The 25,053-nt window shown below is 39.7% G+C and overlaps 1 long non-coding RNA gene across 1 annotated transcript in view; it reads left to right on the forward strand.

The window, feature by feature from the left end:
- Window positions 1-23,339: 23,339 nt before the first annotated feature.
- Window positions 23,340-25,053, forward strand: part of LOC111494681 — a 28,362-nt gene continuing 26,648 nt past the window's right edge. The window contains exon 1 of the long non-coding RNA XR_002720207.1: window positions 23,340-23,353. This is a non-coding gene — a long non-coding RNA (uncharacterized LOC111494681). The remainder of the gene's footprint in view (window positions 23,354-25,053) is intronic.

The raw sequence follows: 25,053 nt of genomic DNA on the forward strand, positions 1-25,053 counted from the left end.
GGGCAGAAGAAAGAAGCCGGTCGAGGGGAAGGTTCCTTCCTGATTGAATTAATTTACTCTTTCAAACACTGGTAAAAAAGGAGAAGTAGCTCAGGTCATAGAGTCCGGTTCAGGGGAATGAGTGAAAGAAGGTGTCCGGTTTCAATATCTATTTGATTTCCTCGACGGTAAAGGAATAGAGTGAGTATAAGGAGCGAAGGGTTTCGGCTTGACTTCCGTAGCATGAGTGAAGGAACTAGCTCGAGTCATATCAGTTCCAGGGAAGAGAAGTAGTGATTGAGCAAAGCAACGAAAACGAGAAGAGGAGAGGCCCGAAGCAACGAGACCGCGAGGCGAAGCAGCTTTGTTACGTGGTTGTGAGTCTTCCGACAATGAATAGGTTCAAGAATAAGAAGGGAAGGGATTGAATGGATTTATGTATAAGGACAGAGGTGGGTGATTGACCGAAGCAGTTTTACCGTTTAATAGGAAAAGGATAAAGAGTGAAAGAGTCTTTCTCTTGTCTCTCGGATTTCATTCATTGACTCGCCAGTAAGTAATGCTTTTAATGAAAGAGGAGCGAAGCGCAGCAACTCTCCCGATAGGGAATCAGTGAAAGAATCTAATCTATAGGTTCAGGGAAGGTTAATTAAGAAATAAAGGGGAAGGGGCGAAGCGACTCGACTGTAAAGGAGAGGGGCGGGCAGGAGCAGATCAAGAATAAGTAGTCGTTACTTACCTTTTCCAATCAGGTCCGAGAGTAAGTAGGTAGCTCTCCCGGCAAGTATGATTAATCTTGACTTTGAGTCTCTACTGTAAAGAAAGGAATAAGAATAAGCCAAAAGATAGGTTACGGCGGAGTTCAGTAGCTAAGGAGAATGAGAAGAGTAGCGAAGACACTTGGTCCAGAGGTTACGTACGGGGCGGCAGCAGGTGAAGAAGTAGTTAAGGAGAAAGAAGAAAGAAATAGATTAGGTGAATGAGCTTACCTTGACTTCCAGCTAAGGAGAAAGAAACCACGAGACCCTGCTATAGACGCTCGGGATTGAAGAAGAATAGAAATATGGGTAAAGAGACCTTCAAACTATTTTCTCTTGTTCGAGAATAGATAAAGCCTTGTTGGAGAGGTTAAGCTAATAGAGGTTGGAGTATTGACTTCCGACAATCCTAATATCCTCTTGAGTTTAGTCTTTACAGGGAGAGCAAGCAAATGAATTAGTTGCTTTACCAATAGAGAATAGATGAAAGAAGGAAAGGATAATTTATGTTGAAGTCTTTATAGTGAGTTGAGTGAAGGTGAGTGAAGTTCGTAAACTCTTCAGTCTTGAAAGCAGAAGAAAGAAGCCAGCCGCACACATTCTATATACATTTCTTTAGCTTTTACCGACGAGTAGTATAATTGAAAAGAGAAAAGAAATAGACCAATAAAGAGAGTTGTTCAGTCTAGAGAGTAGTTCAGAGAAAGAGTAGTTCAGTCTAGCAAAGAGTAGTTAGTTAGTTAAGTCGAATGAAGAAATAGGTTACGTTACGGAGTGAACGAGAATGATTGATCTTACTGTGAGTGAAAGAATAGTTAAACCCTTGCAAAGAAGGGAGCAAAGGAAAGAAGGGAAGGTAAAGGAAGAGTAGTTCAGGAGACAAAACCAAAGCTAAGGCGCGAAGAAGCAGATAGACAGAGAAGAAAGAAAAGAAAAGAAAAGGAAACATAGCAGCAGAATACTTTCACAGTGAAAAGAGTATAAAGTCAATCAAAAAGGGCAAGGAAAAGAGTGAGTTCACGCTCATTCAATCAGTAGAAGCTTGAGGGAGAGTCTTGAAACATTATAGGTTACTCTTAATGCAGGTAGTTACTTTGACTAGTTATTCAAACGCAGTCAACTCTCTGGCTGGCTTTCTTTAGTCTTGACTTGAAGTATCCGTATTACCTACTTCCCGCCGTAAACTATTCTTCTATTTACCTACCAAGTAAAGGGGAATGAATTAATGGTTCTTTAGTCTGCCTGCCTCCTTCTTTCTTCTTATCTTGCTTGAGGATTGAATGAATAAGTAGTTGGTTGGTTGAGTCTTTCCTCTTCCTAAAACTATTCTTTAACTGTAAAGAACGACAGGTGATTGAATCTTCTCTTGCTTTAGTCTTTACTTGTTGGTTCAGTAGTTAAGTTCGGAAACAAACACCTATTACATTTACAAAGTTCAATTCGTTTCATTCTTAGTCTACTTTACAAAGACTGTAATGAAAGCATAGCAAGTATTATTGAATATGCGAGTGAAGAGAAGAAAGGATAGCTTGTAACCAGTTTCCTTTTATTCAAACAAAGACTATAAACTCACTCTCTAGCTTGTTAGTTTTTACTTGTTCTTTAGGTTTAAGGTAAAGCTTTTAGTCAGTCTTTGCTTTGTTGTTCAATATACTCAAAAGGTAACAACAATATACTAGAAAGGTAACAATATACTCAAAAGGTAACAACAATATACTAGAAGGGTAACAACAATATACTCTCAGGTACTAGAAAGGTAACAACAATATACTCAAAAGGTAACAACAATACAATATACTCTCACTCAGGTTAATATAAAGGAGGTAACAATATACTAGAAGGTAATATCATAGACAGAGTCTTATTAAGGTTCCAGCAATGGAATAGAACTTTCGAATTGAATAAGTGAAGTAGGTTAGGTAAAAGCTTTCTTTCGGATTGAATGAGTGAAGTAGCGAGGGTAATACTCGTGAGGGAGTTAGTTCAATCCCTGTTTGTTGTAGTTACCCTTGTTGTAGTTAGAGAGGGGAGAAGAAGAGCTACAAAGGAGAGGGTCAGGAGGACCAGCAGATCAAGTAGTCTTTCTTTACCTTCTTCTCAATTAGGAGAGAGAGTAAGTAGCTTTCCTGTCAAGTCTGATTAATCTTTACCTTTACCTTTTAGTCTCTACTAAGACTAAGAATAAGCAAAAGATAGGTATAGGAGTGAACACTAACTAGGACTCGGAACGAAGACACTTCTTCTAGTGGTTCCAGGTCAGGTAAAAGAGTTAAAGAGAATTCATCAATCAAGGAGTATAGAGTCTTTACTTGTGAAAGGATTGCAGAATGAATCAAATCAGCTTAGCTTCACTTTCTCTCTTCAGTGTCAGTTGAAAGAACCAATGAGAGCTCACTGTAGAGCCTCAGGATTGAAGAAGAACAGAAATACGGTACAAGCAAGGCAAGAGACCAGAAGACAACTTTCTCTTGTTCTCGAATAGCTAAAGCCTTGGTGTAGAGGTTCCACTAATAGAGAGTAGTAGCTTGACCCTCTTCTTCTCTTACAGTCCAAGAAGGGACAAAGGAAAGAGTTGTTGAGTCTAATGATTCAGTCTTAGTTTACACGCTTACTCTTCAGTCTTGAAAGCAGAAATCCTTTTCTTTGCCTTTTACCCCGACAAGTGATTGAAAAGAGACCAATAAGGAGAGAGAGTAGTTAGTTAAGTCCTACATCTATGAAGAAATAGGTTACGACCAGAGAGGAAAGACGATGAAGGAAGTAGTTAAGGAGACAAAACCAAAGCTAAGGTGCAAGCAGCCAGACAGAGAAGAAAGAATAACAAATACCAAGCCCAAGCTTTAAGGAATGAATACTTGGAACAGTTAAAGTAAAGAATACAAAGTCAATCAGGTTACGGGACAGGGGAAAGAAAGAAAGAGTGAACGCATCTTGGCTTAAGCCTTTCTCTTGGTTCTTGAAACACTATAGGTTCGTTACTCTTATGCAGTTACTTTCACTAGTTATTCAAACACCGTAAACTCTTTGGCTTTAGTCTGACAGTGAAAACTCTAATTCATCAATTTAGTCCTTTTTCAATCAAACCGAAATATCGAGAAATAGAGTAAGTGGTCTAGGGGGGAGATATATCAATATTCTTTATTGTATTTCTATTTGTAATAAGGTTTAGCTTTACCTAGTTTGCTTGTAATTCATGTTAGTGTTAGTTTTCTTGTTCTTGTTGTTTCTCTTTCTTTCTATAGATTAGAGTTTAGTTTGCCCTTTCAGGAGTATGTAATTCATGTTGTTGTTCGTCACGTTAGGTTAGCTTGAGCTTCTTGCTTGTAAATGTAGTTCTTGTTGTTGGTTGTCTTCTAGAAGTTAGTAACTCGACCTTTCTGTAATGTAAATGTTGTTGTTGTTCTTCTTGAATAGCTAGAGCTTGAGAACCTTTTGTAATGTAAAATGTTGTTGTTTGTCTTGCTCAGGACTAGCTGCTAGAGCTTGAGAACCTTCCGTAATGAAAATGTAGTTGTGTTGTTTGTCCTGCTCATGAATAGCTAGAACTTGAGAACCTTCCGTAATGTAAATGTTGTTATTGTTGTTGTTCTAGAATAGCTAAAGCTTGAACCTTCCGTAATGTAAATGTTGTTCTTGTCAGGTTAGTAGCTTGAGCTTGACCTTCTTGCTTTTGTAATGTAAATGTTGTTCTTCTTGTTGTTCGTCACGTTAGATTAGCTAGCCTTGACCTTTCTGTAATGTAAAATGTTGTTGTTCCAGAATAGCTGGAGCTTGACCCCTTTCTGTAATGTAAATGTAGTTCTTCTAGAATAGCTGGAGCTTGACCTTTCCGTAATGTAAATGTAGTTCTTCTTTGACGTCAGGTAAGCTTGACCCTTCTGTAGTAATGTCAATGTAGTTCTTCTTGACTAGAGATTAGCTTTACCCTTCCGGAGTAATTCAAATGTTGTTTGTTGTCTGTCTTGGTTGCTTGCTCTATAGGTCAGTGAGCAGCTGCTTCTCTTTCCGTATGTTATGAATCTTGTCTTGTTGTTTGGCTTGTTCATGACGTTAGATTACTTTACCTTTCTGTAAATGTAAATGTTTGTCTTGCTCATGACTAGCTAGACCTTGAGAACCTTTCTGTAAATGTTCTTCTTCTTCTTGTTCTAGAATAGCTAAAGCTTGAACCTTCCCTAATGGAAATGTTGTTCTTGGCAGGTTAGTAGCTTGACCTTGACCTTCTTGCTCTTGCTCTTGACCTTGACCTTCTTGCTTTTGTAATGTAGTAAATGTTGTTCTAGCCGTTAGATTAGCCAGCCTTGACCTTTCTGTAATGTAAAATGCTTCCATAATAGCTGGAGCTTTACCCCTTTCTGTAATGTAAATCTTGTTCTTCCGGAATAGCTGTAACTTGACCCCCTTCTGTAATCTAAATGGAGCTCTTCCGTAATAGCTGTAGCTTTACCTTTTTGTAATGAAAATGGTGTTCTTCCGGAATAGCTGGAGCTTGACTGACCTTTCTGTAATGTCTAATGCTCTTCTTCTTGTCAGGTAAGCTTGAATGAACCTTCCGTAGTAATGTATCCGCAGTTCTTGACGTTAGATTAGCTTTACTACCTTTCCGTATGTAATTCATCTTCTTGTCTGTCTTGCTTGGTTGCTTGCTTGCTCTATAGCAGCTATAGGTGAGTGAGTGAGCAGCTTCTCTTTCTATTCTGTATGTAATTCATATCTTCTCTTGTTCTTTGTCGTCACGTCAGGTCAGCTTTACCCTTCCGTAATCTTATTGTGTTCATCACGTCAGCTTGAGCTTTCCGTATGTAGTAATCCTATTTCTTGTAGTTAGTGATTGTTCGAGACTAGCTAGAGCTTACCTGCCTTTTTAATGTAGTAGTTCTCTTTCTCGTCAGGTTAGGTTAACTTGACTCCTTCCCGTGTCATGAATTGAATATGTTGTTTTTGCTTACTTGGTTGGTTGGTTGGTTGCTTGCCTGCTGCTTGCTTTCTTTCTCGTCAGGTTGGGTTAGCTTGACCTCTTTAGTATGTAATGAATGTTGTTGGCTGGCTTGCTTCTTGCTTGCTCCTGAGGTAACTTCTAAGAGAGTATTTGAGCTTCCTGTATGTAATGTCAATTAAGTTCTTCTCTTCGTCAGGTGAGTTACCTCTTCTTGCTTGTAATTCAGTTGTTCTTCCTTCGTGAGGTCTTACTTGAGCTTCCTTCTCATACTCTTGCTTCTTGTTCTAGACTAGAGAGAGGTTAGCTTGAACTTCCTTCCTGTAATAAATCTTGTTGTTCCTGTTGTCTCGTCAAGTTAGTAGCATGACCTTCCGTCGGGATGTAATAAATCTCTTTCTTCTTCTCTTGCAGCTTTCTCGGCAAGTTAATGAGTGAGCTTGACTGTGACCTTCTTGTAGTAATTCATATCTACCTCTCTTGCAATACCTACTTCTCTTGCAATATCTACTTCTCTTGCTTTCTATAGAGGTTATGTTGTAAGGGTTATAGGTTAGGTTATTAAGTAAGAGTGTTATAGTAGCATCATTACCTTCTCGGATGTAATAAATCTTCTTGTCTTGCTTTCGCAGCAAGTTAATGAGTGAGCTTGACTGACCTTCTTGTATGTAGTAATTCCTATCTGCTTCTCTTGCTTTACAGAATGAATAAGTTGTGTTGTTGGTTCAGTCTTTCTTTACTCGTCACGTTAGGTTAGTTAGCATTTCCCTCTTGTAATAAATCTTCTTCTCTTGCTTTCTCCTCAGTTAGAGGATTGAAAAGGTGTAACATAATAGGTCATCCTCATCAAGTAATAGAGTAGAGCTTAATTAATGAGTAGGATCGCTAGCTCCTTAATGAGTAAGTAGTTCTAAGGTCAAGTAAAGAGTAGGCCTAATCTAAACTAGATAGGGAGTATCAAGTTCTAAGTGTAATGTAAGTAGTAGGGAGTAGGATAATAAGTATAGAGTTCTAAGTGAAAGAAGTAGAGAGTAAGTCGTAAGTGTCAGTATAGAATAGGGAATGGTTTCAGGTTCCAGTGTAATAGTCCTGTTCTGTTCAGTCTTGAATTTCTCTTTCTCTTTCAGTTGCTGCTGAGTCTTGACTTGATCAAAGACTTGCTAAGGTAAATCAGGGAAGTATAGTATAGTGATTTCGTTCAGTAGAATGAATCTTTAGGCTTGACTTTCAACACTTCAATCAAACACTGGAAAAGGTAAAGTAAGGTAAAGTAAAGAAAGAAAGAAGAGCATAGGGTAAGGAGAATCTATAAATCAATATCTTACCGACAGTTAAAAGAGAGAGAAAGTAATAGTTACGAGGCGTGGTGGAGCAGACAGAAAGACGAGAAGATCAGAGGTTCGGGGCTGGAAATTCCATTATGAGATAGATAGATAGATAGGTTCATAGGCACACTCACTTCTAGTGGTTACGGTTTGAGGTCTCTTTGACTTTGGGCAATCCGGTGTAAGAGTAAACGATTAGGAAGAAGGAGTATTGATCTTTGACTGAGGTCTCTTTGCCTTTGACTTTGGGCAATCTGGTGTAAGAGTAAACGAGAAAGAATGGTTCGGCTTGACTTCCTCCTGGTACGGTTTAGAGGTTGGTTCTCTTTGCCTTTGACTTTGGGCAAGGTAAACTCTCACTCTAAACTTTCTTGACTTTTAGTCTTTCACTAAGGATAGGATAGTCTCGGTTGGTTTAGCTTCTTCGTCAGGTAAGACTTCTGGTTCAGGAGCTTAATCTCTCATTGACTCGTAAAGGAACTGATTCCTCTTGCGGGCAGGTTCTTCATTCTGGCTTTTGACTTACCTAGTTCAATCTCAAGAATACATATCGGACAAGGAAAAGGAAGGGGCGAAGCAGACAAACAAGAAAAAGGAGGAGAGGGGCGCGGGCAGCTGTTAGTTATCTTTATAGTTAGTTCTCGTTATCTCTCTTAGTTAGGGAGGAGGTAAGGAGGCTATCTGACAATCAATTCTTTCTCTTTCTTTAAGGTAAGGGATAAGGATAACGCTTCTTTACTTACTCTGTCTTGACTGTTCACTCTAATTAATCTTTAGGTCAGTGCCTCTTCCTTCCAACATACCAAGGAAGAAAGAAAGCATCAATCAGTATATAATAGTCCGGCCTAACCCGTAAACTCTTTATAATAAAAAGTGAAGTTGAGACTGACTGTGACAGATCATTAATCAATCAATAGTTCAGAGAATAGCAGGGAAGGAGTAAAAGCAAGCAGTTCAAGATAGCCCAGCCCGGGCCCGGAAACTCTCTTCGTAATCTTTACTTGATGAGTCTCGGTTAGGGAATACATATCGTACTACTAGGGGTGTTAGTTAGTTCTCTCTCTTTCAACAGGTAAGACAGAAAGAGGTTCTCCTTTTTATTATTACAATCTCTAATTCCGTTTGTTGAGTCTCCCTTCTCTTCTTGACTGTAAACTCAAGACAAGGTTCATGGGAAGGGTCATAAGTTTATAAGAAAGTCAATTCAAGACGAATAGGTGAATGAAGGAACAGGTTAAGCCAAGCCAGCCAAAGCAGGTAAGTTTGTGAGCAGTTAAGCCAGAGCAGGTAAGCCAGAGCAGGTAAGTTTGATTGATTGATTCTCTAACTAAAGACTATGAAGCAGATTGTAAAGAAAGGTTAGTCTGACCTTTCTGTCTGTAATAAATCTTGTCCTCTTTTAGGTTCATGAGTTTATCTTTCCGTCTGTAATTCATATCTTGTCTTTTTCTTTCTCTTTCTCGAGACGTCAGGTACGTTTACCCTTCCTGTAATGTAAATCGAGTTCTTGCTCTAGACTAGAAGAGCGTACTTGACCTTACAATGTTGTTGGCTTGCTCGAAGACGTTAGGTTAACTTGACCCCTTCCAGCCAGCCTGTAATTCATATCTTGTTCTTCCTTGCCTGCTACTTGCCTTCTCTAGACGTTGTTAGGTTATTAGCTTTACCCCCTTTCCCGGATGTAATGAATCTTGGTGGCTTGCTCCATAGGTGACTTAGAAGAGAGGACTTGACCGGCCCTTTCCTGTAATGTAATAATCTGATTCTTCTTCTTGTCTCGTCAGGTAAGCTTTACCCTTCTTGCTTGTAATTCAGTTGTTCTTCGTTAGGTCTTACTTTACCTTCCTTCCTGTAATGAATTGAATCTTTCTTTTTCTTCTTGTTCAAGACCTTAGGTTAGCGTTACTCTCCCCCTCCTGTAATCTAATTATCTTGTAGTTCTTCTTGTCTCGTTTAGTAGCATTACCTTCTCGTAATTAATCTTCTTCTTCTTGTGCTCTAGAAGTTCATGAGCTTGACCTTGACCTTTCTTTCCCCTAATGTAATAATCTTCTTCCTCTTCTCTTACTCCAGAAGTGAATGAGCTTGACCTTGACCCTCCTGTAATTCATAATATTGTTGTTCTCTTCTTCTCTTTCTTTCTCTTCGGTTACTTAGAGGAGAGGACTTTCCGTAATTAAACTAATCTTCTTCTTCTCTCGGCAGGTTAAGTAAGGTTACTTAGAGGATTGAAAAGTAGTAACTAACTGACATAGGTTGTTCTCGTCAGGGAATGAATGAATAGAGCTTAATGAGTAGACAATTGGAAGTAGAATCTCAGTACAGTAGGGAGAGGGAAGAAGTCTAAGTAGGCAGTAGTCAGTTCTTCCAGTAGCGGCAGTAGTCAGTTCAAGTATAAGCAGTAGTAAGTTCAAGTATAGGCAGTAGTCAGTTCTTCCAGTAGAGGCAGTAGTCAGTTCTTTTCCACTGCAGTAGTTAAGTGTAAGAGTTGAAAGTGAAGTTCAGTAGCTAGCTAGCTTGATATTGAGTCTTTACTTGTTCCTTCCAAGCAAGAAGAGAGAGAAGTGCTGATATGGAAAATCAACCCAAGGGAAAGTATGGAACGGATTACCTTGATGATCAAGATCAAGAGTAAAGAAAACTCGTTTATAAACTCGTGATTCGAATCACTCCACAAGAGGTTTGATCAATACCACTTGAATGACTCTACATGCAAGTTCTAAACACAAGAATTTGCAAAGAAAGTTTAGCTCTCAACAAAGCTAAAATAGAAATTCTATTCTTAATTCCAAAATCTGATGTCTAATCAAAGAAAAGAAGGCTTTATATAGCCCTTACAACCATAACCTATGGATATATAACTCCCAAATTAAATGGGCTAGTAAATGAAAAATACCCATAATCTCCATATTAAAATGGCTAGTTAATGGTGGAATATAGTAACCTATGTGGGTTACAATATAACCTTAACTCCTATATTTAAAACTAGCTTAAATATGACAAACAAATATTTAAACTATAATAAAATAATGCAATTAATAAAATGTGCTTATTGACTCATCCTTGGACTAGTTTCATAAATTCAATGGAGTTCATTAAATGCAACTTAAAGTGCATTTAATTCATCTCTTTCTTGAAGCTCAACTTTGCACAACATATAAGGGAGGTCTCCAGCGTCTTCTAGAATTTCCTTTGATGAGCTCACCATAGCTTGAATATAACTGTATAAGGTTTGTTGTAGCTTCTTAGCTCTCGTCCTTGTAATTGGACCTTCAGGTATGGAAATTCCTTGGTCGTGGTTCATATCAAGTGCGGAAAATAGTTCAAGATCATAAGTAGTAGTTAACAGTAGTAGTTTAGGATCATAAAGAGTCAAGCTGACGAAGAGGAAAGAGAAGAAGCAGCTTTACACCTCCTGAAAGAAGTAGAAGAATGAATCTTGTATCGAATACGTTCTTTAGGCTAAGCAAGTTGTTAAGGATTGATTGACTTCTTCAAGAAAAGAATAGAATTGACACAGGTTACGGAGCAAAGACAGAGAGAGAGAAGGTTCAGTCTCATTCTTCTTTAGTTTCGTCTTTCGTCTTTCCTTTCTTACAAGAGAGTAAGTTCAAGCAAGAAGGAAAAGGGTGTCGGTTGAGGAATCGGAAAGGGGCCAAGCCGAGGGTCAGGTTTCTTCTTCTTTTCTTACTATTCCTGGTTCAGTAGTGAAGGAGAAGGAATAAGGAGTCTTTCTCTTTTACAGTTCCAACCCTCGTTCAAGAGTGAAATCAGGTTCAGGGGAAGGTTTTCCCTTGAGTCTTGACTTCCTAATTACCTTGTGTTTGAGAGGAGCGCAGCAACGAGACGACCCTAAAGGATAGGGAGAGGAGTTCCATCAGGTTCAGTTCGTAAACTCTCTTGCGTTGAGTCTTAGTTTACTGTTCAAGAAAGGAGAAGAGAAAAGAAGCTTCGTTCAGTAGTCAAGGATAATTAATAAGGAGGGAGGGAGTCTTTGTTTACAGGAGCGAAGCAAGCAGTGAGAGTAAATTCATTAGCTGCTTTACCTAGTGTTTTAATAAATAGGTTCATAAGTCTCATTCATCTTTCTTACAGGCAGGAGAGTAAGTGAAAGAAGGAAAAGGTTGGTTTTCGGGTTCTTCTTCTCATCCAGCTAGCCGCTTGACTTATCTTCCTTGTTCAAGAGTGAAATCAGGAGAAGGAATCTTTCTTTTGTCTCTCTCTCTTCTTTCTCTATCGGTTACGGTTCATCAGGTTCATGAGCAAATCCTTCTTTTTCAGTTCAATCTGGTTCCGCATGAATTGACTCTCCTTCAAAGACTGTAAACTAGAATTAATCGTTCCTTTCGTCTTTCTCTTTTTTCGGATTTCATTCAAGAATAAGTAGGAGCCGAAGTGAGACCAATAGAATAGGTGTAGGGCAGGTAATATCAGTGAAGGAAGAAGACGAGTTTACGCGGTTCCGGTCAGGGAGGGAATATCGGTTCAGGATTGAATGAATCTTGTCTTGCTTTCTTTCTTCCAGGGGTCTGGTTTAAGGTTTCTTCTTCTTGTCTGACTTTCGTCTTGGTAAATAGGTAAAGGAAAGGAGTTAAGTCTCATATGAATCTTGCTTTCGTCTTTCTCCTTATTCTTTATAAAGGTAAACTCTCATTCATCTTTCATTTGAGAATCAAGCAAGGATGAAAGATTATGAATAGGTTACGGTTCAGCAGCGAAGCAAGCAGTCAGACCGACAGGTTCAGGAGCCAAGCCGAGGAAAAGGTTTCTTTCTTCTTCTTTTCTTACAAGTCAGTGAAAGAAGTCCCAGGGTTACTCTCATCTTCTTTATCTGGAACTTAATCTGAGCAAAGAACTGGCTTAGTGCTTGTGAGACCCAGAAAATCAGGTAATCTCAGCTGGGAGACCAATAGAATAGGTGAAGGAGAAAGAATCAATACAATAGGTTCAATCAGGGAAGACAGGTTCAGGAGTGAAAGCAAGCAAGAAAGAAGCAATGAGACAGATAGGTTCAGGAGCGCAAAGTGTCAACCACTGACCTTCCTCGTTTTCTTACTTACTGGTTACGGAGTTCACTCTCATTAATAAGGAGTCTTGAAACACTTTCTCATCCAGCCCCTTTGCTTACCTTGTAAGAGAGTGAAAGAAAGAAGGTTCAGGTTCATGAGCTTGCTTCTCTTTCAGTTGATTCTACAGGATTGAATATTCATTGACTCGCATGTAAAGAAAGAAAGGAATATCTGATTCTCCCTTGATTCTTGAACTATAAAGTTCAGGGAATAGAGGGGCAGGGTCTGGAGAGAAGCTGGTAGTTTACGAGCAGAATGGGTTGTCCGCTCTTCCTCCCCTTAGAAAAGCTGATAGTTTACGAGTTCAATCTGTCTAATGAATAAAATAAGGAGTTGAGTCTTTCTTCGGTTACAGTGAATAAATAGGAAGAAAAGGAACGAAGCTACGAAACCGATAGGGAGAGGGAGGACCGAGGGAACTTTATTAGTGTTTTTCAGAGAATCCGTTCGTAAGTAGAGTGGGTTGGTGCGCTATTCCATTCCTTAGAGAAGCTGATAGGAGAGGTTCAGGGGCAGGGGCGAAGAAAGACACTTTACCGAGTTGTAGAGCTAAAGGATTGAATGAATTTAGCTTGACTTACCTCGAAAATAAGGAAAAGGTTACGGGTTCGGTTCAGTCTTGAGTAGAATGTTTACAGTTCTGAAAGTGATTGAGTGAAGGAGAGGAGTAAGTAGGCAGAGGATCCCAGCAATGAGACCGGGAGCGAGAGGAGCCCAGCAACGAGACCATAAACATAGTATAGTGAAAGAAAGAAGGAAGAAGACGCTTGACCTTGGTTACTGTTCGGGAAAGAACAGAGAAGAGAACGACAATGAATAAATGGGTGTTCAGCCAGCAGTTCCAGAAGGAAAAGGAGAATGCATCCAGAGTAGAGTCTTTACTTGAAACAAAACACTTGAAGGAGAAAGACAAGAAAAAGAATCCATAGGAGAGAGAAAAGGAGCTTTATCGGGTTCAAGTAAGACAGAGAGAGAGGAGGTAACCAACCAGCAAAGAAAAAGGGTCATGAGTAAGTAGCAAGAGGATCAAGAAGACGAGGGGAAGGATAATGAATAGGAAAGAAAAGGTGCGAAGCCACTTTACCGTTCAAGAAGGTTAATCAGTAATAGTCTAGCCAGGAGTTCACTCTCATTCATAAGGAGTCCATCCTTACAGTTCAATCAAGGGGATAGGTTCAGGAGCGCAGCCATGAGACCAGACAGACAAATAGCGAGAGGAGCAAAGCAGACTGATAGTTTACGGGGTTCAGGAGTGAAAGAAGAATCCTACTGTTTACCTTACCGAGTCAAAGAGTGAAAGAAGGTCAAGGGGCCAAGCAGCGAGACAAGGAGTGAAAGAAGGAAAAGGGTTGAGGTTGAGGATAATTCATCTTGAGTGCTTTCAATTCGACTTCACTCCGCGTGTTCTTCCTTTACTACCACAAGAGACTGAAAAGAAGAGGAAAATAGCTTTACCTTGTTCAATTAAGTCAGGGAATAGAGGTTCAAATTTAGTAGTTAAGGATAATTCTTCTTACTTACAGGCAGGAGAGGAAAAAAGTTAGCTACTTTACCGAGTTCAATCATAGTTCAACCCGAAACAAAAAAGGGACAGGAGAATGCATCTTTCGTGGAGTCTTAGTTTGAAGTTCAATCAGGTGGGAGAGAAGGATCATTCATCTTTCTTACAGGAGAGGAAAAGAGTAAATGATAAATAGGAAAAGGAGAGAAGCCAGTCAGCCACCTTGTTTTGTTTATCACTAGTGAAAGAATATGAGAGAAAGAAGGTTCGTTCAGTAGTTAAGGATAATTAATTCATCGAGTGTATTGATCTTTTACTGTTCAGGGAGAGTAAGTAAATGAACAAGAAGGGGAATATCGTCAAAGAGTTTAAGCAAGCAAGAGAAGAGAAAGAATAGTTCAACCCTCTCGTTCAATCAATTCTCTTTTCTTTCTTGACTCTTCAGTCTTATTCATCCCTTTTACCGACTCGTCAGGTGAAGGATCAAGAATATGCTTTCCCCTGTTCAATCATAGTTCAACCCCAGTAAAAGAAGGTAATCTCAGCCAGCTGCTTTACCTCGTGTTTGAAGCTCGAGACAAACAAATACATTCTTTCTTTTCTGACTAACTCTCTCTCCCTGATTGAACTGTAAAAGAGAGAGGAAATGAATTAGCTACTAAACCAACCCATTTACTTACCTCCGGAAATTCAGGGAATAAAAGAAAGTTAGCTCGGCAAGGTCAGGTAATATCGGGTAAGGAGTGAAAGAAAGAAGGATGGATTGAAGGTTCTTATCTATCATCCAGTCTATGTTCAAGAGTGAAATGAAAGAATAAATAGGGAAGGACAAGAGTCTTTACTTGAATTGAAACACTTTCCGGTTCAGTAGTTCATGAGCTTGACCCTCTTCTTCTCTTACTGGTCCATCAGGAAAAGGTTGAAGGTTGAATCGAATTCATCTTTCTTCTACTGTTCATGGAGAGTAAACTCATTAGTTGCTTTACCTCGTTCAATAAGAATCCTCCAGCCAGCCTAGCCTAGCCCGCCTATTTACCTCGTGTTTGAAGAATAGTCCTGGGTTTCGCTTAAGTCGGTCTTTGTTTACAGTTCCAGAAGGTTTATGGGAATTCCGTCTCTTTTTTCTTATTCTGTGATAAAGGTAAAGTCGAATGAATCTAGAGTGGAGTCTTTCTCTTTTTCTTTTACCTCGTTGAATCAGGTCAGGTAATAGATAGAGAGTATAAGGTTCCGGAGTTGTACTAGTTTTCTTTCGCTTTCATTTCCTCTCATGTAAAGGTTCTTCAAGTGATTAAGTTCCATTGCATTAATGAGGCTGGGCTGGAAAGACGAGGATAGTAGGATTGAAGTCGGGTTTCAGTCAGGCAAGGGGAAATTCGCTCATTCACCTATCGGTCTCACCATTCCATTCCCTTCAGTTTGAGTGAGTTATTCAAACACTGTAACCACTTCACTCAAGCAAGATGAATGAGACTGAACTACTGAACCTCTATTCCCTTCCCTTATTTATTCTTTCTTGAATAGTAAGTAAACAAGGGAAAGCATATGAAATGAATTGTCTGACTCTCTCTCCCTGATTGAGACAGAACTCCTTTTCCTTTCTCCTAAACCTGATTGAATGAGTTTACCGTGAAGGGGAAAGATTAATGGGACTGAACCTGAACCGATATGCCCTGAACTTGAGAGTAAATGAAAGAAGGAAGAGGAAAGACTCTCGCTCGAGGAATGAGACTGATTTCACTCTTGAACAAGGTAAAGCAAGCACTAAGAAAGAAAAAGTCAGTAGTTCTTTCACGAGGGAATTAGGAAGTCAAGACGAAAGAGAAAACCTTAACCGTCACCTCTAGTCCCTGAACTACTCAACTGGAACAAAGAAGGGAGACGAAACCTTCATTAATTATCCCTTACAGTGAAAGAAAGAGTAACTGAATGAAGAAGAAAATGAAAGAAGAAGAAGAGGATATTCCTTTCCAGTCTAGAAAAGAAAAGAGATGAATGATCTACTGAACCTTCCCCCATTTATTCAGGAACAGCTCTTTACTCCGATTCCTTCTTTCACTATCGGGTGGAACTATCTCTTTTCTTTTAAAACACAGTAACCAAAGACTAACCGAAAGAGTTTACAAACTTCACTCCTCTCCATCTCGGTTTTCATGGCTTCGCTCATTTTCCTTGTAACCTAGTCTCACAGCTTCGCTCCGTAATCTATCGGGAAAGTTGAGTTGTTGCGCTCCTCTTTATTTATTCTTTTACTCGAAGGTAAAGCAGCTAAGCTAATTCATTTCCTCAACCTTAAACCTTTTCTTGATTGAACTACTACTGAACGAACCTTCTTGAGCCTATTTCTTCTTGAACAGTAAGGGAACCTGATTTCACTCTTTTACTCTCTCCTGTAAGAAAGATTAATGATCGAGACTGAATTACTGAACCTGAACCTATTTATTCACTGTAAACTAAGACTCAACCGAAAGATGAGAGTTTACAAACTGAACCTCTCCCTATTTATTCTTTCATTTCACTCTTGAACAAGGTAAAGCATATTAGCTCTTTTCTTTCATTTGATTCCGCTTGAAAGACTCAACCAAATGAAAGGGAAGCTCACTCCTCCTCGAGTTGAGTGGCTGAACTCCTTTTCCTATTTCTTCTTGAACGAGGAGTAAATAGATCAAGCTATTTTACGATCTCGTTGCTGCGCCCCTCTGCCTTCAACCACTCTTTTCCTCTCCTGTAAGAAAAGAAGAAGGTCAAGCTCAATCTCCTCTCCCTATTTTGTAGGCCATTGAAGAGGTAATGAGAAAGAAAGAAAGAGACTGAACAGGAAGGAAAGAAAGATCAGCCAGCCCCGGAACCTGAACCTCGTCTTCACTCCTGAACCGAAACCAGATTGAACGAGGTAAAGAAGTGGGTAGCTCTTTTCTTGCACGAGGTAATTAGGATAGGAAGTCAAGACGAAAGATGAATGAGAGTTTACAGTCTTTGAATAAATGAAGGAAGGAATTAGCAGCTTGACAGTCGAGCTACTCTACTTACTCATAAACCTCTATGACCTGACCGTAACCTAAACCAGATGGAACTGTAAACTCCTTTGATGATATTCCCTATTCCCTGACCGGAGGAGGTAAACAAGGAAGGAAAGACTCAACTCAAGATTAAACTCCTTTTCCTATTTATTCCTTCAAACACTTGGTAAAAGCCAAACAAAGAGAAAGTCAATACTCAAGATGAATGAGACAAATTGAACTCGGTAAAGCTCCTGAACCTACTTACTCCTATTAATGAGAGTGAACTTCTCTTCTCGTCGAGTAGCTTCGCCCCTTCGCCTGTCGGTCTCCTTACTTATTCATTCTCCTTTTCTTCTTCTTCCAATTTATTCTTTCACTCTGTCTTTCACTCAGTAAAGCTATTTGACGGTATTGAACAAGGTCAAGCTCCTTCAACTGAAAGTCAAGACGAAAGATGCATTCTCTTTCACCTTCTTTCACTTATTGATTCAAACAATGTTTTCTCATTCACCTGTCCCTGATTTCACTTTGTCTTCGTTTTCTTCCTTTGACTCTCCCTGAACTGTAAAAGAGATTAATGATCCTTGACTCTGGCCGTAACCTATTCTATAGGTTGGTCTCACAAGGACTAAGTTTCAGTCTTTGCGCAGCTAGATTAGAGTATAACCCTGCATTGGCTAGATTAGAGTATAACCCTGCATTGGACTGATTTCCCTCTTTTCCTCTCCCTACTTGACCCGGACCCTATGTTACGTTAGCTTATTAATTCTCTCCTTCCCCGTACGTAACCTTCTTTTCTTTTCTTTCTTGAACTGATGAACCTGATGTAACTCCTCCCTCTGCTGCCTACTTACTCATTCCCGACTGTTTGAAGAAGGTCTGTCTCATTGCTGCTTGTCCCTTCAAAGACTGGGTAAAGGAAAGGGTCTGTTTGTCTGGCTTGGCTGGCTTCTCTGCTCCTGACTCTATTTCTTCTTTGTTCTTCTCTTGTTGGATCCTTCTCTTTCACTCATTTACTACTCTCCCTGCCTGAACCTTGGCTTCTTTCTCTTCTCCTTTATCTATTTATTCCACCTCGTAAAGAAGTCAAGACGAAACACGGACTCCTCTCACAAGGGAAAGCCGAAAAAAACATATTCTTTCTCCTTATGAATTAATTATCCTTCACTCTTTCACAAGGGAACTAGGTAAGCTGGATGATCTGCTCCTTCCCCTATCCTTTCTTTACCTTTCTTGGTTTTGGTAGCTAAGCGCTAAGAAGCTATTGGCTATATGCTAACCCCGAATCCCCATAGTTTGCTGGCTTCAAGCATGTCGCTCAACTTTTGAAGTCAAAGGTCCCGCAGAGCTGCTTCAGGGCAAAAAAAACCTTCCCTAAGCCACAGCAAGCAATCAACTACACATGATCAACGGACTTATCCACCGCGGAGGGAGTCGTCAAGACTGACTCACAAGAAGAGATGGTGTGGTAGTCAGATGTCTGACTTGGCTGAGGCAGACAAGATCATGTACAACATTCATGACAGATGGTGAGGCAATGAACAAGCTGGCCTAAGATGAGACACAAAGACAGAGGAATTCTTGCTCAGACAAAGCCACTTTTTTCTTGAACCTTACGTGAGCTATCGATCATAACTTCCTTATTCAAATTTCGAAGCGAGTGTTCAAACTTAACCATTGAAGACTAGCCCTTTCAACCTGTGGTTTGGATGGAAAAAGTATACAACAGATACATTCATCGATTCTTACTAGCCCATTCCCTTCCCATTTGTGCTTCTTCATTTGAAGCCGTGTTCTTACTAGCTTTGTCAGTACCATGAGTTGATCTACCAAGGTGAAGTTCTTTCATTCCTTTACCGAGCTACGGATCCAAGAGCTTCACGCGCTACTATTTTCTATAATAGCTATAACAAGGAACAAGCTAAAACGCTGACCTTTGAGACTGAACTTCGATGCCCTCGCCTGACCCCCCTTCTCTTCACGAATAAAGCAAGATCTCAGTCTCCACTCAGATTAGCGGCATTGCCGTTCTTATCTTAAGTTTAAGTAGAGGTTTTCTAAGATTGGGAACATAACTTATATGCTTCAGCCGAGGAAGCAGATATGCCACCAACGGGGCAGAAATATCTATTCTAGTATGTATGTATATTCTATAATATTGCTAAAGTCAAGAAGTTACCGTGCAGGGGCGGAATAGACAAATTAGCTTTTAAAAGGGCTTACCTCGCTCGATACCACACCTTTTTTTTCACTGTGTGAGTGCTTTCCCCTTTTTGATATCCTCTTTATCTGCTTTTATGGTCGATCTTTCTTGTCCCAACCATTCTTCTTAGTCTTAGTTCCGATCACAATAAGAAAGGAGAGAATTGATAACAAAGTTTTCATCTTGTTGATTCCTAGGCCTAGTGCTTCTTCCTCTATGCCGCCTATTGCTACTAGTGGGGTAGGGTTAACCTGCAATATGGAACCACATAGTCCCAGCCGTGCCTGAAAGAAAAAGAAGAAGATGGAAAGATGTCTTTCTCACAGCGTGGAAAATTACATCAACCTTGATTTCACTAAGGATGTCGGACCAAAGACATCAAATCTTGTGTTTTCCCCTTTGGACACTTCCACGATTTCCTTCTATAAGTTGGTTTCCAGCCGATCAAGAAACTATCTTTATTTAGATATTTAGAAAGCTGAATGAATATGGATAGATGCCCACATCAAGAACTTGCCATAGAGATTCTCCTCGCTAACCTAGCCTGATTCTAGAACTTCTCAACCCATGACCACTAATAAACCGAAGATAATCAGGTTTGAAGAAGTCAAGCCATTCTACCGACAGGAAAGGTTGGGGTATGCTCGACCGAAGGAAAATAAATGAGGTCTCGTGATTTGTCTCAGGCGGACAGACTGCCCGAGCTAAAGAAATAGTAGATTCTCCGAAAGACCTATTCTACATCCGGGACGAGAAGTACTAATGCCGAAGACTGCACAGACACATTAGGCTTCCTTTCTATTCTAGATTGGATAACTCAATCCCCCTTGTCCACTTCTTAGAATGATTTCCCTATCTAAGCCTTCAACTACCGTACTTGTGACTTTTTGAGTTTTCAGATAGACCCCTGTGATAGAGTGATATATTAGATTCGCACTAATGAGTCAGTAAGAATACAAGACCTCTTCCCCAACCCAACTCACGTAACTCAAGTCATCCTTTCTCTTCTCTTTATAGCATATCCCAATCCCATCGCTTTATCCCTGCCCTTTTCTTTCTACAGGAGAGGGTAGCCCCTCGGTAAAGGTTTTCTTACAAATGCTAATTAGGTTAGCTCCTTTTTAGGAATGGGAAACAACTCTTTTCCTTCTTCCAAGCTAGCCTTTTTACATGCATTATCTGCCACAAAGACTACTTCTTCCTTGCCCTAACCCCAGCACTTGACCTATCGGCTTTCACACTTTCTTTCTCATTGGCTAGCTTGACTTTGCGGTGAGGTACTTCTATTTGTCTTCCTGCCTTGGCAAAGACCCCTTCCTCCTGGCCTGATGACTTGAAAGCAGATTGAGGATTTGAAATAGATAGAAACGAGTTTAATCTAAGCAAGCGTAGTTTAGGAAGAAAGTAAGTAGAAGCTGGGGCTGAGAAGCCTAAGGCTGAGCCAATTAGAGTATGACATCAGGAAGCTTAGAGGCTATTCTAGATCTTGTCACAAGAATAGCTCAAGTTGAGTTAGTGGAGTTTGGTGTTATCATAAAGATAAAGAAGAAGATAGACCAAGTGCCAGCCTTAAGTTGAGCTGAAGGCTCAGGCCTTATTATTTATTTTGATTATTAAGAAAATAGAAAAGAAATTCTATATAATTAATAATAATATAATATAAGTCTAGCCTTTTCACGACTAAGTCGGAAAGAAGAAGAAAGGGGTGGCCCGGAAAGATACGATCCACGAATAGAAAGATTTCCACGTCCCAGGTAGCGCTCAGAAGGCTGTGAAGGAAAGCGTTTCAATTCTTTCGGAGTACTACTGCTCAGGGGAAAGGCGAAAGAATGCCCACGCATATTCGTAAATGAAAGGCGAAGAACAGATACGACTCAGTATCCGTAAATCGTAGAGACGACAGAGGGGGGAAAGCTGTCTTATTTAGCCTTTCATCGAGATTGGTGAATTACGGTCGAAGATCTAATAGAATCTGGCTCGAGGCTTTTCTATTTCAATATCTGTTGCTTTTTATCCCATATGGATAGCTTTTGATATACTCCGAGAGCTCTGAATGAGATAGATCAATCAAGCCTTGCCCCTTTGAACAACTTTCTAATTTGCCAGCTATAGAATAAAATAAAATAATAGAGAAAAGAATAAAGAATAATGGGATAGAGTGACTGGTCAATAGACAGAGACTATTTACCTAGCCTACTTCACTCTTAGACCTTAGCTTAGGACGTGAGGAAAGAAAAGAGCTCACTTTGAAAAAGCTAGATTAGCAACTGCTACTACAACTGGTTCGTACCTCACTGCATCTAAACTTGATCCCATTGCCTGCTTCCTTTCCTTCCTCTCCTTTTAGTCGCTCATCAAACTCGCACCTTCTATGGTATTTGACACCGTTATTCATTCCCTACAAACAAGCATTCTATTCCGAAAGTGCCACCATAGTGGATTCTAGAAAAAAAAGAGGCGATTCAGACCGACAGGCTACAACAGCACTTCTTTTGGCTGCACTCAAGGAACATCTCATCTAAGAAGAAATAGGAAGCGAATCTGCTCTTCCATATGCTAGATGTAGGCATTTCTCCTCTTAGCATACGAACTTCACTGCCTTAATTCCTTAATCCCCTTCTTTCTTTCACTGTAAAGGAGAATGAATCGAGAGTTTCGTCTTTTCTTTCAACACTTTCAGATTTAGTAGTTTAGTCTAATTCCTCTTGAGTTTCGTCTTTCTTTTCAACACACACTTTCAGGTTCAGTAGCTCATTCATTTCTCCATTCATTGATTCTTGAACTGTAAACTCTCATTAATCTTGAGTTGAGTCTTGACTTGTGAAAGAAGGTTCAGGTTCAGGAGCCTCCAGTTTCCCTTCCTTGTTTACTGTGAAAGAATAAATGGGTTCCGATGAAGGAGCTTGACCTTCTTCTCATCCAGCCAATGTGAAAGAGTGAAAGAAAGGATAATGCATCTTGTTGAGTTGAGTCTTTCATTTACTGTGAAGGGAGAGGAAATGAATTAACGGCTTTCCCCAGTCTTTTCAAGTTCAGGTTCGGGAGTTACCGAGTTTACTGTGAAAGAAGGTGAAGAAGTAGAAGTAATAAATAGTCCATGAGTTTACTGTGAAAGAATAACAAACTCGAACAGAAGGGACAGGTTCAGGAGCGATCTACAGAAAGAAAGAAGGGAATGAGACCAATAGAATAAGTTTAGGAGAAAAGAGACCTACAGAAGGGAATGAGACCCATAGAATAGGTTCAGGAGCTTGACCTTCTTCTCATCCAGCCTATGTAAGTAAAAGAGTGAAATGAACGAATAAATAGGGAATATCGTCTTTGGTGAAGGAGAATGAATCTTGAGTAGAGTCTTTCCTTTCAACACTTTCTTGAAGGTTCAGTAGTTCACTCTCATTCATCTTTCTTCTTTACAGTTTCATTCTTCTTTCATTTTTTCTTCTTTCCTTCCTCTTCAGTCTCATTCTTGTTTCTTACAGTTCAATCTGGTAAAGGAGAATGAGCTTCTCTTTCTTGACTTACTCTTCTGTCTCATGAATAAAAGGAGTGAAAGCAAGCCAGCCAGTTCTAGTTCTGTCTCATTCTTCTTTCGTTTCGTCTTGACTTTCTTACAGGAGAGTACTAGAGTGTTTGAAAGGATCAGAGAAAGAATAGTGAAACCCGAGTTCAAGAGTGAAAGAAGGAAGGGAATAAAACAAAGCTAGAACTAAGACCGAAGGAGAGAAGCCGAGGTGATTGAGTGAAGGAGGAGTTCAGTTCGTAAACTCTAACTCTAGTTCATCTTTCCTTTCTCTTTTTTCTTTTACCTTGTTCAATCTGGTGAAGGAAAGAATAGATGAGAGACCGGCGTCATATCATATGTCCTGTTCAAGAGAGAAGCCGAGGTTCAGGATCAAGATCAGTGAAAGAATAAAGAGGAGTGAAAACGAGGTTCAGGTTTTCGGTTGAGTCTTGACTTTCTTTTTCTTCTTCAATCCATTCATTTTATAAAGGTGAAGCATTGAATGAATTTACGAGACTGTAAAGTGAAGGTGAAGGAGAGAAGCTAATAGTTTACGAGGTGAGAAAGAAGAAAGAAATAGGTGTTCCGGAGCTTGACCTTTCATCCAGCCTATCCATTTCCCTTGTGAAAGAAATCAGTCTCATTCATCTTGAGTATTCATCTTTGACAGTTCAGGGAGACACAATTCAATCCTCAGCCTATTTACCCAGTGTTTGAGTTCAATCTGTCGAATTAATAAGGAGTCTTTGTTTACTCTTCGTTCAAGGGAGAGGTTCGGGAGTGAAGGAGTTTACTTTACCTCGTGCATGAAAGAAAGGTTCTGGTTAAGGAGCCAAGACGAAGACGGAGTGAAAGAAGGAAAAGGTTTAAGCTTGAGGAGCGAAGCAACTTTACTGTTCAATCCGGTTAAGGTTCAGGAGAAAGAGAAGAAAAAGAATAAATAGGTGAAGCAGGGAAGGTAATATCGGTTCAGCGGAATGAGTAAGTAGGGAGAGGAGTTTACCTCGTGAAAGAAGGTTCAGGATCATTCATCCTTCTTACAGGAGAGAAAGAAAGAAGAGGAGAATGAGACCCATAAGTGAAGGAGGTAAGAGAGTGAGACAAGGGGGTTTCTTATCTTAGGTTACAGTGAAGGAGAAGATCAAGAAAAGAATGAAAAGAGATCGTAAAGTGTAAAGTCCAGTGTTTGAAGGGAGAGGAGCGCAGACGAAGACATAGTGTTTGAAGGTGATTGAGCAAAGAGAAGAGACCTCGTTCAAGAATCAATAGATGATTGAGCTTTACCTTGTGAAAGAATAGTATAGTTCAGGAAGGCGCGAAGTAGAGGTTCAGGTTTCTTCTTCTTTTCTTACTGTTCCTGGTTCAATAGTTCAGGTTCAGGTTCCGGAGCAAAGCAACTTTACAGTGAAAGAAGGTGAATGAGTGAATAGGAAGAGAATACAGAATAAGGAGAAAGAGAAGAAATAGGTTCAGGTCAGGTAATAAGGGTTCAGTAGTTTACAGTCTTTGAAGGTGACGGAGCGAAGGAAGCCACTACTTTAACAGTTCCATCTATCTGGTGAAGTAAAGCAAAGAGAAAGAGTTCAATCAATCAAACACCTATTCTATATTCTATTTACCGAGTGAAAGAAGTCCAATTCATCCCCCTGATTAATTAACTCGACTGCAAAGAAAGGTTTAGTAGTTCAGGAGAAAGAGAAGAGAAAGAAAGGATTTTCTCTCTAAAAATAGGGAGAAGATAAGATTGATTTCTTTATGGTCTTTACACTAGAAGGAGAATGAGAAAGAATCTTGAGGATTGACTTCTGAATTACCTTGTGTTTGAAAGAAAGAATAGTAGGGGACAACAAGTGATTGAGTTCCGTTCGTAAACTCTCTTTCGGCCTTGGTTACTATGTTTGAATAACTTACCTTAACAATAACAGCAGGTAATTTAATAGAGGTTCATGAGTTCGGTTTCTTCTTCCTTTGTTTATTAGCAACAGAATGAATAGGTTAATATTAGTCAGGAGTTTACCAAGTTGTAGAGAAAAAAGAGAATAGGTCTTTCATTTGAGAATTAATAGAAAGAAAAAGAATTGAATATGAATCAGGGGCAGGTTCGTCACTTTACCTTGTTCTCAATCCGTCTCATCCTTACTTTAGTCTGTCTCCTCCTTTATTCAAAGACTGTAAACAAAGAAAGATAGTCGGGCAAGGAATGAATCTTCACCTTATTCTTTATCATACAGCCAGACAGCCAATTTACTTAGTTCAAGAGTTCAATACGGGACAAGTTAGTGAGTTAAGGAGTTGCCCGAGTCTTTGGTTAAAGAATCCTATCAATAGGAAAAAGAAAAGAGAACACGAGTCAAAGAGTTAAATCAAGTTATGGGGGAGAAAGAATATATATATATGTTTTACCTTCCTTACCTTGTGAAAGAATAACTCACAACACAATCACTTCCTTCTAACTAACTAACTAAGAAAGAATAACAAGAATTAAGGGGATAGAAAGATCAATTAAAGACAATCAGGGAAAGAACAGAGAAGATACCGTAAAGAAGTATTGGCATTGGTTCAGGGGCAGGAGCAAAGATCAGTAAAAGAATAAATAGGGAAAGGAGTGAAACAGCTGGACCGGTAGGGAGAGGAGTGAAGGATCAATCAATAGGTTATGGCGAAGTGTGAAGGAGAATGCTTGTTTCGGCTTTTTCTTAGTGCTTGCTTTACCTTGTGTTTGAAAGAATAAAGAGGTGTAGGAGTTCGTTCAGGATTAGAGAAAGAAGCTGAGGTTGT

The sequence above is a fragment of the Cucurbita maxima genome, unplaced genomic scaffold (genome assembly GCF_002738345.1).
Source record: "Cucurbita maxima cultivar Rimu unplaced genomic scaffold, Cmax_1.0 Cma_Scf00020, whole genome shotgun sequence".
Lineage (NCBI taxonomy): Eukaryota > Viridiplantae > Streptophyta > Magnoliopsida > Cucurbitales > Cucurbitaceae > Cucurbita > Cucurbita maxima.